The 17,271-nt window shown below is 38.7% G+C and overlaps 1 long non-coding RNA gene across 1 annotated transcript in view; it reads right to left on the bottom strand.

Annotated features, from left to right (window-relative positions):
* The window catches only part of LOC141433143 (uncharacterized), a 228,072-nt gene that overhangs the window by 145,846 nt on the left and 64,955 nt on the right, over positions 1-17,271 (bottom strand). The gene's annotated exons all lie outside the window — the stretch shown is intronic.

The following is a 17,271-nucleotide window of genomic DNA, read 5'->3' as shown; positions in this document are numbered from 1 at the left end:
GATGAAGCGCGTCAATGTTCTAGAATGTTCTGAGCTAAAAAATGTTGCACAAATATCGCTAGATGGCGTTAGTATCGAGCAGGTCCGTTTGACGTTTGCTCGTGATTGGTTAAATAACTAAATGAGCCAATCACAAGCAAACGTCAAACGTCAAACGGACCTGCTCGATACTAACGCCATCTAGCGATATTTCGCCTCTGTGAAAACCCATTGGCTATATCTTCATTTTTTTTTGTTTGATAATAAAAAATATATCATAGTCTAGCGGGCTTTCTCGATCAAAACTTAATATTGAATCATCATCATATCAGCAGTACAGCTTCAGTCCCCTCCACTCCCGGTGTCTCAGCACGCTCTTAGCCGGTTTTGTTTCAAAGAACAATTGCTGCAAAAGTCTATTTTTAGATCGATACAAAAGTCAAAAGAAAAAAATTAAGGCCAAGTTAACCAGATTGCTGTTTTACCCGTGCGTGACACATTAAATTTATTCTTCTTACTATCAGTTCTGTGGCAACCATTGGCATTGATTGCCACCTTATACGTTCCCATTCGTTTGTTCGTGTCGTAATGTTCATCTCAAACGAATAGTACTATTTTTCATAGGCCGGGTCAGACACGGGGTCGCGCGGACTAATGGTCTCGCTCAGTCCCCGTCGCCATGATATCAGTTGACACCGGCTTAATGATGCTGCGGACCATTGGCGGTTGTAACAAAAAAAAAGTATTAAAAAAATGGTAATACATTTTATTTTGTCTTTGCTAAAGACAAGCCAGTAGGTGAAATTTAGTGCAAGTTTTTTTTATAATCGCTTCATAATACGACGTTATGAGGCTCTACAATTTAGAAAAAATTGCCTTTATCAGCATCTGGTACAGGGTAGGGATGCTCGATATCGATTCGATTAATCCATGTAAAATTATCGAGAAGTAATCGATTAATCGAAAAAATTAAATAACGATCTAATCGATAATTTTACACCGTTTAATCGATATTTTACGATATTTTTTTAAAAGTGAAATATAATGGGTGACACTATTTCCCGGCCGTAAAATACCGACATGATATTTGGTGTACACGCCCATAGAAACTCTTGTCAGTTTGACACCAGTTTGTATGGGCAAGTACACGAAATATAGGGTCGGTATTTTACGGCCGGGAAATAGTGTCACCCATTTTATTTCACTTTAAACACATTTAAACTGTAAAAAGTCTTAATTTCGCACCTAGAGTGTGCCGTACCTCCTTATAAAAGGCGGTGTAAAACGCGGAAAAGTGGTACATCTGGCAACACCGTAGGAATGTTCGATATCGATTCGATTAATCGGCTAAGCGATACCTTGAGCGCCCTTCATCAATTAATTGAAATCTACACAAAAACTCACAGAGGGAAGTTTTCTTTTCAAAAAGTTGGAAAAGATGTCGGAAATTTTCACAAGAAATATAAGAAATTTTAAATTAAGAAACGGAAATTAATTTATTTAATAACGGTAAATACTAGAAAGCCTAGTTATGTATTTCTAGGCGACCTGACGTTACCTTGAAACAAAAGGCGTACGTCGCCATCTACCGGCGGATAGCGAAGCTAAATTTTTCCTTATACACCTAACTCAACTAGTATTTTGTATAGTCGAGATCAAAGAATTCTTGAGGCTGACATAGTCACATTTGGTGTGCTAAAGCCTCGTTAAAATATCAGAGGAAAAAAAAGATATCTTCATACTGTAGTAAGTACCTTGTCATTGTCTGCATTCTGACAAATTTATATAAAAGCTCAAACAAGAACGGTCAGCGACAACGTAGCAGTGTATAGTAGTGCCATCCACGAAGACGCGTGATTTTGTCAAAATTAGATATTAAGTACATTGTAATAAGAACCACGGCACGCGCACGCGTCATCGTGAATGACCTCCCGGCCCCCGATCTACGTTTTTTTCGAACGGGCAACACCTTGATGGTGGCGCCCCCTTCAGTGTTTGAGAAAAACTGTTAAAACTGCCAATGAGTAGCATTTTCTTCTTTTCTTGTCTCAAGGATTTGGCGCCCCCATGAAACTGCCGCCCGGGCAAATGCCCCGGTTTGCCCCCCCTTAGATCCGGGGCACCTTCCCTCTCCCGAACTAAGTACTGGAACGTACAAGTCGTCAAGTTAAACTATTCTAAACTGTACCGTGTAGCTCTCCAGTTTACACTGTATGCTAACCTGAAGTACTGGCCAAACTGCAAGATTCGTACTGCTCGTATACTACGAAGTGCAAAATTCGAACTTCGTATCTTGCCGTCCCGCTGACGCTTATAGTATTAAATACGAGAGTGAAAGGGATAGTACGATACAAACTTCGATTTTCGAATTTCATAATAGCTTCCCTGCTGGGCTACTGCGAAATTCAAAAATCGAAGTTCGTTATCTTACTGTCCCTCTGTCCCTTTCACTCTCGTATTAATTAATATAGCGTCAGCGGGACGGTACGATACGAACTTCGATTTTTGAATTTCGTAGTAGCCCAGCTGATTTAATCAACGACACAAAACGTCACCAGTATTTGACAGTAGAAACAAGCTGAATAGCACACAAACAAGTTCTATACTTCGATTTTTTTAGCATTAGAAAGATGGCAAACGATCTTGACGTGTCTTTTTATTGAAAAACGCTTTTGATAAATAATTAAGTCATTGCAAATATGTAGCAACTATCAAGGACATAATATGATCATTTACATGCTTTTGGTATCATAAGTAATAGTTAAGTACTGTTTTTTTAAATGTTTTTCAATAAAAAGTCTAGTCAAGATTGTTTACCCTTTTTGTAATGATAAAAAACGAAGTATAATCAAATTAAATGATATTGTAACGGATAACTCACGTCTTAAACCGAGTTTAGCTCGACATGTTTCGGGCTATTTCGTAGCCCTTCTTCTCAGGAGCACACGAACGCGACTCGGCGGCTGCCGCAACACGCACACCCGAAACATGTCGAGCTAACCTCGGTTTAAGACGTGAGTTATCCGTTACAATATCATTTAATATGAGTGAGTCTCACGGTAGTTTCATGTTCAAAAAAGTATAATCAAATCTACAAAGGCATACCTAGTTAAATTTACAAGCTATTTCTGAAATTACCTAAAGTTTGTGGTATTTTAGGATTTCAAAGTGCATACCTAATTAATCCAAGTGTAATTAATCAAGGCAAAATTCGTTATCGTTTAATTGTCGTGTTATCTATTCGTTGCTTTAGTCACGCACTCTGAGATAAACGTAAAGAGAGTTTTAGGTAAATATGTGGAGGTGAGTTGATAAATACACAGAATAAAGATTTTGCTACTAAATAATTTTAAAAAATCGTATTGTAGCGAACCCTAGCGGATAAACGTAATAACACCTATCTAAGAACCATCGTCGATCGATAATCGATTTAACCGTTCTGAAGATAAATATATAGGTTCGTTTGCGCATGAACAAATAAACAAACAGCCTGTCACCCGAAACGCATGTAACTTCTCTGTACCGTCATAGAAAATAAGTCGGCGTAGTCTAGTGGTTTGACCTCTTCTAAAGCAGAAGGAAGATCGTAGGTTTGAGCCCGGGTTCGCACGTCTGTGTTTTTTGGAATTTATGCGCGAAATTACATTTGCAAATTTACCATAAGCCACACGGCGAAAGAAAACATACTTAAATGCACACCATCCCATCAGCCCAGCCTATATACGTCCCACTACTGGGCACAGGCCATAGTTCCCACGCGGGCCCAGTGCGGATTGGGAACTTCGCACGCACCATTGGCTATTACTTTTTGTTAAAAAAAAATCTTTATTTCTCACTTTTTAGTGATTTGTAGCCAAAGTACATCTCACAACGATTCTATTAAGCCCAAACACGACTTAGTTACGTTGTTTTATAACAGAGTTCCGTTGCCTACCTTCCTGCTTCAGCATCAGATCAAGTCAAAAGAATCGTTAACTTAAAGCTTCTTCTTAGTCGCTTATCTTGGTTTAGTAATCATGATCGTTTATAGACGCGCGAGCATCTACGGCCATCTACGGTCTTCTTCATCAAGTCCGGTTTACCAAGTGACACTTTCTGAATGTAAATGCTTATCTTAATGCTAAAATTGCCAAAATCGTCATAGGTGTGCCTATAAATTTTGAGGTTTGCCCTCGATTTCCCTAGGATCCCATCATCAGATCTTGACTTGGTGACAATGGGACCACCTCAGAAGAGTACCCTTTCGAATAATTTTTTTTTTTGAAAATAAGTCCACAATGAGGGCTATCGTTTTTTGTCTCACTAGATGCCGCACTGTTGCGTGAGGTTTTTAAGTATGGCTTGCAAAGTCTGTTATTACGGGCGTGAAAACAAAGTTTAGATTAAAATCATATTTAATACACCTTAAACCGTAGCATAAAAATATCGAGCATACCACAGTGTTGCATAGTCCCCGTTTTGTTCGGAAAAAAGGGAGGACAAAGGTTTCCGAAAGACAAAACTGTCTCAGAACACAGACATTCATTGCCCCGGAACGCATATTTGCTATAATTAATTTCAGATATTGCAAAATATTCACAAATTTATTCTTATTATAAATAAACCCGCGTTGCTCACCCAAAAACTATGAGATTTGACATTTTGGAGACCTCACGCTACACTAGCGCCTCTAGCGGCGAATTCATTCGCGATAGCCCTCATTGACTGAGTAATCGGTGAACATACATAAAAAAAAAAATTGGAACATAGAACCTCCTCATTTTTTGAAGTCGGTTAAAAATGGATGGTCATTCTAGCATTATCTTTTAGGAGACGTGGCCCAGCTAAAACACACTGATGTAACAAATCGGTAACGTTTTATGAATAGGGTATTCCCCAGGCGTTACCCAGTATTTTATATCAGTGGCAAAGCCGGGATCACTGCGCCTGATTGACGAGGGTCGCCCATTGTTTGTTTGTTTGTCCATCCCTCCTTAATTGGTTGCCACAAACTTAGGGATGTTTGATAATCAGATGTACGAAAGCTTTGTATCTGGTTTGATTGGGAATTGCTAAAGAATTGAGGTATAATTTGTTAGGTACATACAATATTAGTATGAACGTGAGAAAATTCATGTCTGTATTTGGTACTTTTTCATGTTAGGTAAAAGAGTTTTAAGTATCTTGGTCACATTATTACCTGCGATCTTAATGATGACCAAGATATTGAAAGAGAGCGCAGGGCGTTGGCGGTTCGCGGAAACATGATAGCCCGCAGGTTTGCTCGATGCTCCACTGAAGTCAAAATAACGCTTTTCAAAGCATACTGTCAGAGTTTTTATTCGAGCAGCCTGTGGGTTCGGCACACTAAGCGGGCCTACAACGCCCTAAAAGTTCAATACAACAACACGTTCAGAATGCTTTTGGGCCTGCCCAGCAGGTGTAGCGCGTCTGGCATGTTCTGCGAGGCCCGTACGGACGGGTTTCCGGCGATCATGCGCAAGAAAATAGTCTCGCTGCTGGACCGTATAAGACTGACCTCCAACAGCATTCTGAGCGTGCTTGCTGTAAAGTACGACTGCCCAATACTTGTGCACTGGGTTGGGCAGATTAAGGGGGTGGCATGTGCAGTTAAATGAAATTAATGCTCATATAATTTAATTTAATTGATTAATTTTAAGTACTAACTTTAGGAAATAAGCTCTGTTACTAATCATCTATGGAGTCCTGTGTATTCCGAAATAAAGATTATATTATTATTATTAAAACGGCCAGACAGAATTAAATGAGATTTAGTGTATAAATTGCTGGATCTCTGAAATAACCTATAGGGTATGCTTTAATCTGATATTGATAAACCGTAAATCTCAACCGCTAAATCTAGAGATAGAAGCATGAAATCAATTTTGAACAGGTTTACGAGTATATACAACATAATATTTTTCCTTTGTGAATTTAGTAAAATGCTGGAGTCTAAATTCAACTACTTACCGAAGAAAATATTGACGCATAAGTAATTTTTGAAAGTTTTAAACTTGAAATTACCGTGAGACTCTCTCATATTAAATGATATTGTAACGGATAACTCACGTCTTAAATCGAGTTTAGCTCTACATGTTTCGGGCTAATTTGTAGCCCTTCTAAGGAGCAACGCGACTCACGAGCGCTTATCCGTTACAACATTTAATATTGTTGAAAGTCATAATTACATGTTTATCGTAATGTACCTATTGTTTGTTATAACTCTTTTTCTCTGAACCCAATTAATTGTTCAGAATTGTTATAAAACCTAGCCTATATAGAGTTTTACGGGATGGACATTGAAATATTTCCGAATAATGTGCTGTTTCTGTTTCTGTTTCAGTGTAATTATGACAAATATTACATTATGCCTTTCAGAAATTATGCGACTTGATACCGATGACCGCCAGTAAGTAAAAGCTAGTCAGAAAACAAACCCCATAAAACCCTTTTGTTATCAAACTGACTTCATTTACTGAAGAAAAAGTGAAGGAACCTAGTTAATTTATATCTCGACACAAAAAGTTACGAAGTCCCAGTCGTAACTCTAAGTTGGCGACCGCGTACAACTTTGCCTGCAAATCTCGCATTACAACGCTGGATAAGAAAAGCAAAACTGTATGAAAAAAATAATCTCGTGACTAAAGCAGTGTTCACACGGAGCTACAACCACGCCACAGAAACACAGGCTCACAGACAACCAATGAACACATTAGCCATAAAATTAGGAGTGGGTGGACGCAAATTTGCATGAATCACCATAACTTTTTTTTTTGAAACAGATATACGTACCTACCACTAATGAGCGCAGGCCTCCTCTCAGAACGAGCTTTAACTGTAGTTCCCACACAGGCCCAGTGAAGATTGGAAAATTCACACACACCATGGAATTGCTCCACAGGTTTGTGCAGGTTCCCTCACGATGTTTTCCTTTATCGTAAAGCTTCTGTAAATTTTCAAGTGTAATGAACATGAACTTTGAAAAACTCAAAGTTGGGGCCAGGTTTGAACCACTAGACCACCACATCTTTAAGTAGGTACATTCAACCTCAAGAACTAGTCGCGTTATTTGGTTAACTATTTAATACCACATCGTAAACAAATCTCCCCACATAACTAACAGCCAGTAAGTAGCAAAATCATTTACATTTACGGGATAGGTCAGGCAGCGAGGCCGCGGTATGTTCGGGTTAACCTTTAAACCGCCCATCCGGGCCTGACACCTCGATCCCCCTACAGCGTTATTCGGAGTATCTCGAACAGTTCTGACGTGCACGGCTTGTTAAAGTTTCTTTACAATTTGAATTTCGAACAAGGCACTCGTAAACGAAGAGTTTGTTTGCAATAATGGTCAGTTGCTTAAAGTGTTAAAGCCTTTGATTGTGAAGAACTACTTAAAAGGTGTAAATGAGTTTCACAAGTTATGACTCCAAGTGTTAGACCCTAGTTAGACCATAAGGCCTCTGTTCTCGAAGGATACGAATAGAGAGTTTCTTTCCGCGATAGAATTCGGATCACAGAAATTCGTCGAAGAACTAAAGTTACCGACATAGCAGGAAAAATATGCAGGTTAAGTGCAATGGGCGGGCCACATCGCTCGAAGAACAGATAATTGTTGAAGTCCTCGAGTGGCGACCGCGAACCGGAAGACGAAGCGTTGTCAGGCCTCTCACTAGGTGGACTAACGACATCGTGAGAGTTGCGGGAAACCGGTGGATGCAAATGGCGTTCATTGTGGCGTTCTAAGAGGAGGACTTTGTTCAGCAGTGGACGTCTTCCGGCTGATGATGATGATGATGATGGCCAATAGAGAGGAGTGCAAACTGACGAAACGTTCAGGACTGGAGCGGCATAAGAAGCGAAGAGATGCAACGGATATCCGGCCAGTATCCGGTATCCGGCCTATCCGGCCACTGTTTTAAGTACCTACTATTCGGCTGAATATACCGGATAGTTGCGTACTATCCGGCCGGATACCGGATGGTAAAAAACTTATAGTTTTGATTAAAAACTGGTATTTATTTATGAATTTATCAATTATTGTCATCAGTTTATTATTCTAAGGGGCTGTTTCACCACCCATTGATTAATTTTAACTGATGGATAGATTTGATACCGTCTCGCGTCTATTTAAACAAAACAAACAGAAACGACATCATATTTATCTGTCAGCTAAAATTAATCAATTGGTGGTGAAACAGCCCCTAAGTTAATAAATTACACTCTACAAGTTGCAACCTGCACGTAGTGTCATGCGCATGTTCGAATTAGCTTAATTTAATTGTACGTAAAACTGCCGGATATTCGGCTATCCGGCCAACGGTCCCGCTGAATATCCGGTATCCGGTATCCGGCCAAACCACTATCCGTTTCATTCATCTCTAGAAGCGATATATTGCTTGGTTTGAATCCATAATGGGGGGAGCTGTTTTACGGTGCGAGGGCAGTAAACGGGGCCCAAATTGTGTATAGGTACGCCTTATTCTATTGTAATGATTGTCTTCATCTGACTTTGAAAGGTAATTTTGTGGGGGTATAAATACGGGCGTTAAATAAACAGCTCAATGTTTATAGCTTGGGTTAGATACCGCAATGTGTTATTTATATGAAAATTGGAGTGGTCTCGATGCGAATTTCTTTATATTTACCTACTTTATTTTTTTTGTACCTCTATGCCTCAAAATTGTAGTTACACAAAGCTCCGTATCGACTTATCGCGGCAGCACGGTATCCATAGAGCCAGGGATACACTAGGGGACAAATGTCCTGCGACACGTGTAGCCATGCGACGTCGGGTGAAGTGGCGCGGCATTTCCGGACTTAAGTCGCGCGATGTAGCCAAATATGTCAGGCGAAGTTGCCTGAAGTCGCACGACTTCACCTGACGTCACTACCGACATAAGTCGCGCGATGTCGCCAGATATGTCAGGCGAAATCGGGCAGCTTCGCTTGACATGTCGCCGACACATTATGTCGTGGCACATTTGTCCCCTAATGTATCCCTGGCTGTCACGCGGCTTTTCCATTCGATGGTTTCCGCGCGAAGTCGATACACAGCTTAAGAGAGAACGTATTTCTTAAATATTTGAATGCTCCTTGTTCCCTGCAAATAACCATCTTACATAATCTGCACTGGCATGGGCCAAATTATTTCCTAAGGTCACGTCGCTTCGCCAGTCGCTGCTGCGGTGTACCCGCTTCGCTCTCGCGATTGTATCTAACACTCCTCGCTTCGCTCGTTGTCGTACCTAATGTTCCGCAACCTAAATTGACAGTTAAAGTGACCAATTACATTACCGAAATCTCTTTGAAGTAGGAAATATTTGGCCCCTTCCAATGCTGGTTAGTATGTATAAACAAGGTTTGATTTTTTTATGGTTTCAGTAAAAAAAAATAAGTGTGCTCGGTAAAAAAAAATATTATAATAAATCCTTCAGTAACTTCATCGAAAAGTATTGGACAAGTGTTTTTTGTTTTGTCAAAAAAAAGAGCATCAAAGTTCCGCAGTACCACAACACTTAAAAAGATTAATTAAATCACTAGAACTTTATATTGGCCTTTATGAAAGTGATTTTGTTTACCACTTAACTGTCTCCAATTTTAACTCTGAGCCGTTAAATCTTGCTGCAAAGTTTCAGCCGGTTTACGAGTACCTACAAACACGGGCTTTAACTTTATGTTTATCTGCCTTAAAATTCCTAAATTATTTTATTATTTTTGTTACAACTTTTTACTGCTTGTCTACTACCAAAAGTAGTAATGCGTACCATCAGCCAAATAAGTGGTCTATCAATTTTGAAACAAGTTCCTATGAAATGAATATGTCGTTAAAGTCGATCTTTCAAGTTGACAGACACGTCTATTGGCATTATTGTTTTATGACATGCAAACGATTATCACCTTTAGGGTGGTAGACCACTTATTTGGCTGATAGTACATAAACGTAAAAGGATACTGCGTACCTAATAAAGATCCTAAACGTATAACCTAACCAACAATAAGTTGGAAAACCCCCGACTTTGACACTTCAAAGCTCAATATCTCAAAAACGGCTGAATCGATTTTGATAAAACATATACAAGAACCATTGCTAGAACACCTGCTTTCAAATAAAAAAACCGCATCCAAATCGGTTGAGGTACGAGCTGCGATGCCACAGACAGACAGACAGACACACATAGCAGTCAAACTTATGACACCCCTCTTTTAGCGTCGGGGGTTAAAAATAGGAAGCTTTTCTATTCTTTCAAATATTTAAGCTGAACGGAGTTCAGAGATGAATGGTTGAGCTGTTATGGGCATTTTTAACTTTAAATTACGCTAAAAAAACTTTGTCGTTTTACAGCCACGTACTTACTTAGCGCCATACAAGATTAACAAATGTGTTAATGTAACAGAGTAAAAGAGTTTGGGCTCTTATTACGCTAATAAGCCTACCTACCTACCTAGTAAGTAACATAAATGTGTGCGGGGGGGGGCGGTTTGAGATAAATTAATCCATACTAATATTATAAATGCGAAAGTGTGTGTGTGTGTTTGTATGTTTGTGTGTTTGTATGTTTGTGCGTTTGTATGTTTGTCCGTCTTTCCCGTCGAAACGGAGCGACGGATTGACGTTATTTTTGGCATAGGGATAGTTTATGGGCCCGGAGTGACATAATATACTTTTCACACCTCTCCTTCAGAAAAGTAACTTTTCCTCCCTGAAGAGAGGGAGCAAAGTGTCACTTTTCTGTTCAAGGCTTTTCTAAGTGTTTTATTGCAAATGCCATTTTTTGAAGTTGATAATTGTAAAGCCACGCCTTTTTCTATGCTGTTTGTTCTTTAATAATATTTAGATGAGCCACTCGGGAGCAAAAATATTTTCATCTTGGGCGTTAACACTTGAATCCCTCATTACGCTCAGGATTCTATTGCAGAATATAGCTACATTCTGGATTCAATGTACGCCCTCGCCGTAAATACACCATTTTGCTCCCTTGTGACACAAATAACTATTTCATCCCGGAAAAATGCACAGGGAACAGCGCGCGATAACCGAAATCCACGCGGGCGAAGCCGCAGGCAAAAGCTAATGTGAATATATGTCTTCTTTCTTTCTTTCTATCTGTTAGCTCTGTTGTCTTGACAATATTTTCCGTCAACAACGTTTAAGCCGTTCCTTTCGCTCGGCTGTCTCAAACACAACCGTTTTAACGTAATTGGCAAAGTTAACGAAGAAATTAAACAATAAATCATTTAGTAAATTATCTTGCCTTGACAGTATCTTAAATGTTTAGCGCTTATGTGAAGTTTCGCATTTAATGACGCAGTACAGTCAAGATCATAAATATGTATATTATTATGTACAGTCACGAACAGGGATTGTTGAGGCACTTGCCACTGTGCGTAATTTGGCCGTGTAATGCTATTCTGGATAGGTAAACCACCGTAACGTAAACGACCTGCAGTACAACCTTGTCGCAGTAAGCCATCATTGTTTACATCAAAGAAGCAAGCCAGTGAAGCGTTTTGTAAAAATAAACGAACTGTACACTCGCCAAAAGCGGAGCGCTCAGAGCTCGCGGAGCATGAACCCTAATGCCTTGAGAATAGAGTTCATGCTCCGATATTTTTGACTACCTTGGCCGTTCCGAAATATCTAATGGTGACTGTACGCATTGGCATACACAAACACAATCAGGTAACAAGTGGTCATCCATAAATTACGTAACAATTTGGGGTAGGGGGATATGTCAGGTCGTTTGTCACACAGGAACAAAATAATTTCAATTTCCATAGCAACTCGTGTGATAAGGGGGGGGCAAAATGGCCACGATTTGTGTTACGTAATATGGAAGGCCCCAAATTGACAAAACTTACCGCTTCACTATAAAATAAATAAATAAATGTCACCGGAACACTTAACACCAATTGACCTAGTCCCAAACTATGCAAAGCTAATACTATGGATACTAAATAAATACATACCTACTTAAATACATGTTAAACATCCAAGACCCGAGAACAAACATTCGTATTATTCATACAAATATCTGCCCCGGCCGGGAATCGAACCCGGGACCTCAAGCTTCGTAGTCAGGTTCTCTAACCACTTGGCATATGGTCGTCCGGTTGATATTTATTACCAATATTTTATAGCCATTTTCTATGTCCCCACTTTCTGGGGCCTCCCTCGAATTTCCAACCCTGTTGGCAGCTAAATTTTGCCAGTCGTTTCTGATGCGTCCAAGTCGTCCCACGGGTGTAGTTAATGTACGACTTGTTAATGCACGCTCAAATAATGCACGGCCTGATAATCCGTGCTTATAATATGGCTCGACCTATTTTTGGGAAAATACCGACAATTTTTTTCGTGCACACCGAATATTAATAAATTCAGTAGAAAATAACGTAATTTTGAACCTGGCGCATCGCCGGCCGCTGCCGCGGCACGCTCGCGCATTGTGGTCACAATTGGACCTAACACAACCTAACGCAAATCTATGGTCATTCAAATCGATTAGATTCAGATTATCACGTCATACATTATCACTACGTACATTAGGTACAGCGCGCGCAATATTTTGTACGCCCTGATAATGCGCGACCACTGATGTATTAAACTGTGCGCGACCATGTTATTGTACGGCATGATAATCGGAATTAATAATGCTTCGGATTATCACGTCGTACATTATTCTGCGTACATTCCGAGTTGTACATTATTGTTTTCCTCGTCCCGCCACCTCAGTCTCGGTCTGCCGCGCCTCCGTTGCAAACCGTTGCAACCAGTGCCCATCTCTTCGGGTGCATGCGGGTGGATATAAGTTTATTAAAACCCAATTGGTATTAATAAATTTATAGATAAAGAAAATATGTGAAACACCTTACTTTAATGCCCGTACCTAGGTATAAGTAAGGTATATTGTACGTTAGCGAACGTCTTGATAGAAAACAATTTATAACAAAAAATTGAACCTACTACAAAAAAACCATGAAAATAATTTTCTACCAGTCTGAAGTGTCGGTCGGTGCCTCAGCACGAGCCAGCAGGAGTGGACCTAGTCATCAACCTCACCTACGCACTTTATATTGGGCTCCGACCGACTTCAGACTGGTAGAAAATAATTTTCATGGTTTTGTGTAGTCGGTTCAATTTTTTGTTATAATTTTTTTTTTCGCGCTTTTTAGTGTAAATAATCTAAGATACAATAGTTTAATATCAACTGCTCGTCGTCACCTTTTACGTAAGATTGCTTTTTCCGATGCAGAGACGTTCATTATTGAGGAGTCCTGGTGCCTAGGAGCATAAATTGCTTAGCAACTGTGTTAAAGTAATTAAAATTCAACCCGTGAAATACTTGTTATAGAGTAGTAGTAACTCCGATGGTCAACTGTGGTCTTCATCAGCATCACCAAATGATGATTTTCAAGATGCACGAGTTACTACTAAATATATCTAATTTACTATAAGTAGCTGTCCCTACAATATTTGAAGAGATCCCTCGATTTCCTTAAGATCCAATCATCAGATCCTGATTTGGTGCTTATAGGACCTAATTGAAGACATTCCTAGACGAACGCAAAAAAACATTTTTAAATCAGTTCATAAATGTCGGAGTTCTGAGGTAACAAACATAAAAAAACAACCAAATTGATAACCTCCTCCTTTTTTTGAAGTCGGTTAAAAATATTTCACGCCGCCTTCATCTTATCGCCTGTTCCCTATTTCAATAAAAATTACCCTTTCAATCTCTTCCAGTGAGAAGGCGTTTTATCGCTCTTCAGGGAATTATCCGCGAACACGTGCCCGACAATATATACGAGCTCAACATACGCACAGTAAATACAGAACAGTAAGGCGGGCCTTATCAATTATACCTATGTAAACTCCGTTTAATTTAAGGCTTGAATTAACAGTCAAATTGTAACACACATTTCTCGGTATTTTTGACACAAATGGACTAAAAATACCTACATGTACATTTATTAACTAGCGATATTTATTAGGTATGTTTTTATTATAGAAGTTAACACAATTTTATATTGTTTCGTTGTTTAATTTTAAAAACGTGTGCAAAATGTACGGTTAAGTTTCAAATGTTAAAATAAATGGAGTATATACAAGGTTGCCTCCGACAGTTGGCTTTAAATGCAAGGTTCGATTCTACCCCCGACGCAAAAAGAGGGGTGTTATAAGTTTGACCGCTATGTGTGTCTGTCTGTCTGTCTGTCTGTCTGTGGCACCGTAGCTCTTAAACGGGTTGACCAATTTGAATGCGGTTTTTTTATGTGAAACCATGTTTTCTAGCGATGATTCTTAGACATGTTTCATCAAAATCGGTTCAGCCGATTTTGAGATATTCAACTTTGAAGTGACAAAGTCTGGGGTTTCCAACTTTTTGTTGGTTATGAAAATATGCAATACAATACCAAATTCACAGCACATAGTTATATATTTATCTTAAAGAAATAACAAATTATTTAAAGCCTCGGTTGTTTTTACGCGATTAAACGCTTTTTCATCAGATAATCTACTAAATTACCAAACATTGTCTTTACGCGGTGACCGCGGCGGCAAGCACAAGTAAATTGGTCTTCAGAGTACACTAGCATAAAACCGTAAACAGTTAATGCCATATTTAAATTATTAATTTTGGAAATATAGCTCAACCGTTACTATCGATGTAAATATAATGTTATTTTGTTACTAATAAATATAATCATGATTTATATAGGTAAGTACTAATTTGTCTTTGGTCATGATCTGTTATGGCGAGAAAATGACGTTGTTATGAAGGTTTGTTTGCGCTAGTGTCGCCCCCTGCGCAGAGTTTTACCTATATGCCCTATTAGATTACATTATCTGATAGATACAAAATTGATGTGCATCAAACGCAGGCCTCCGTACCAAGGAAATTTTGCCCTCGTAGGTACCATGAGACAGCGATAAAATTGCCTTGTTCGATACACTGACTTAGAGAATGAATAGATTACAAATATAAAATTACTGTAGCTCATATAACAAACGCCGCAGTAGGTATTAACCGAGAAATTAACTTTAATTAATTAAATTACCTACTGATTTACGATTTACTACTTTGTGGCAGGGCAGCCTGTAGTTAGATACCTACACCTACATAATAAATTAATATATATTATATCTAATTAAACAATTTTCATTAATTAAAACATTCCTAAGAAGGAACTCCACTCTACTCAGATTTCGGTCATTTTCCAGAGAGTACAGACACAATTTATATTGAAAACTGAAAGAAAGTCAGTGTAAAGAAACCTCTACCAGGCACTAGCCTTACTCGTATCTTATCGGATTACCTGCCAAAGCTAGAGTTGGAAGTTGTCAGTACAGTAGGTGTAGTGTAGACCAGGTATAGGCGTCAGCGCTAACGTACTAGATCTTTTAATCTATTCGCCACTAGATGGCGCTAAAAGTACGCAATTAACGAGATTCATCCACGATTGTAATAAGAACCACGGCACGCGTCATCGTGAATGACTCTACCTTATAACCTACTCATAAACATAAGTAAACAGTAAACATAGGTAAAGGATCTACGAAGCTTATGCAAAATCACTCAGGGAGTATTAATTTTCACACAATTTAACCTTTAGTAGGCCGTAAGTATTCAAAAAGAAAAAAGAAAGTTCGATTCTAATTAGGAAATTCTTGGGTTCACTACATTAGGGGGGCCCGTGACGAATCAGAAGAAAATTGGACTCTTAAGTAGGAAATTCTTAGGTACACATTACATTGGGAGCGGGGCCATCACACGGCAGACCAAATAATAAAGAAAAAAAAAACATAAAGATAAAGATAAAAATAAACATAATTTATTTCTCAAACATGAGTTCCTATATACAAATATTAAATTGAATATATAGATGTACAATAATTTGATGTCCTGTCGGAAATAATTAAATTACAATCAATATTACATTAATATTATATATTCATTCATTCATGTTACAATAATTTGATGTCCTGTCGAAAATAATTAAATTACAATCAATATTACATTAATGTTATATATTCATTCATTCATGTTACAAAAACAAGACGTAGTTTGGGGTGGCACTCTTTCCCGGCCCGAATAACACCGACATGAAATACCAGCCCTGTTTTTTGTGTACACGCCCATAGAAACTGACAGTAGCTTCTATGGGCGCGTACACGAAAAACAGGGTCGGTATTTCCATCCCGGTATTATCCCGGCCGGGAAAGAGGTGTCACCCGTAGTTTGACTTTCGATTTACAAAGCCTACAGAGTGAGCAAACAAAACGCAGAGGTGCGTTTTGGAAGACATATACATATCTACTTTGCTGTGTAGCGTCTCAGCAGCGATTTTTAACGTTTTGGTTTGTTATTCTCAACCAGAGGAAGGTTCTCAACGTTTTAGACAGGCGCTGCTATCTAAATAACTAACTCCCTAAACCCGAAAAGTGAAATATGCGATGTGATGTGATGGGAGGGAATCAGGGGTGCCAACTTAGGGGTCTTACCCTTAAATTTAGGGGGAAAATAAGGAGCATGTGATTTTTTTAGGGGCTTCATATTTTTAGGGTATATTTAGGCATTTTCCAGAGCATGTTTGTGTGATATACAAAGCTAAATGATTACTGAAAATGGAACGATCTCGATACTGCTGGGCTACTACGAAACTCGAAACTCGAAGTTCGTATCGCTCTCGTATTAAATAGTATAAGAGACAGCACGACACGAACTTCTATTGCTCGAACTCGTAAGTGCGACTGAGAAAGAAATACTTGATCGAGCGTTCCGATTTACGTTACTGTGATTTGTAACGTGGTTGAACAATCTTTTGCGGCTTTCACGCTATATTTTGATTTTTGGGTCTGTGGCGTGGCTGTTGAGTGACTGAATGTCGTGTTTTTTTTTTTTTTTTTATTTATTATTACAATACATGATTGTGTTTGAATGTCTTACAGCTAACAATAAAATAAAATAAAATACATCAAATATATCCAACAGTTATACTCTATCTATAAATTTACATTTCATCAAATATTTCGTCAATACTGTAAAAACACCCTCTCAATAAAAATTGTTTTAATTTATCTTAAAAAATATTATATGGTACGATACCCTTTAGCTCAACAGGAAGTTTATTAAACAACCTAACAGTCTGGTTTCTAGTACATTGTTTCTCTATTTTAGACCTCGGGCGAAACTTGATTCTCATATTTCTGGTGCGCGTGAGTACACAAATTTCTTGTTCTTCATATGTTTCAAACTTAATTTTATGTTTAACAAATTCAGTGAGCCGAAA

Source organism: Choristoneura fumiferana, chromosome 12, assembly GCF_025370935.1.
Source record: "Choristoneura fumiferana chromosome 12, NRCan_CFum_1, whole genome shotgun sequence".
NCBI lineage: Eukaryota > Metazoa > Arthropoda > Insecta > Lepidoptera > Tortricidae > Choristoneura > Choristoneura fumiferana.
Note: the sequence above shows the minus strand (reverse complement) of the source record. Positions and strands in the feature narration are given on the sequence as shown.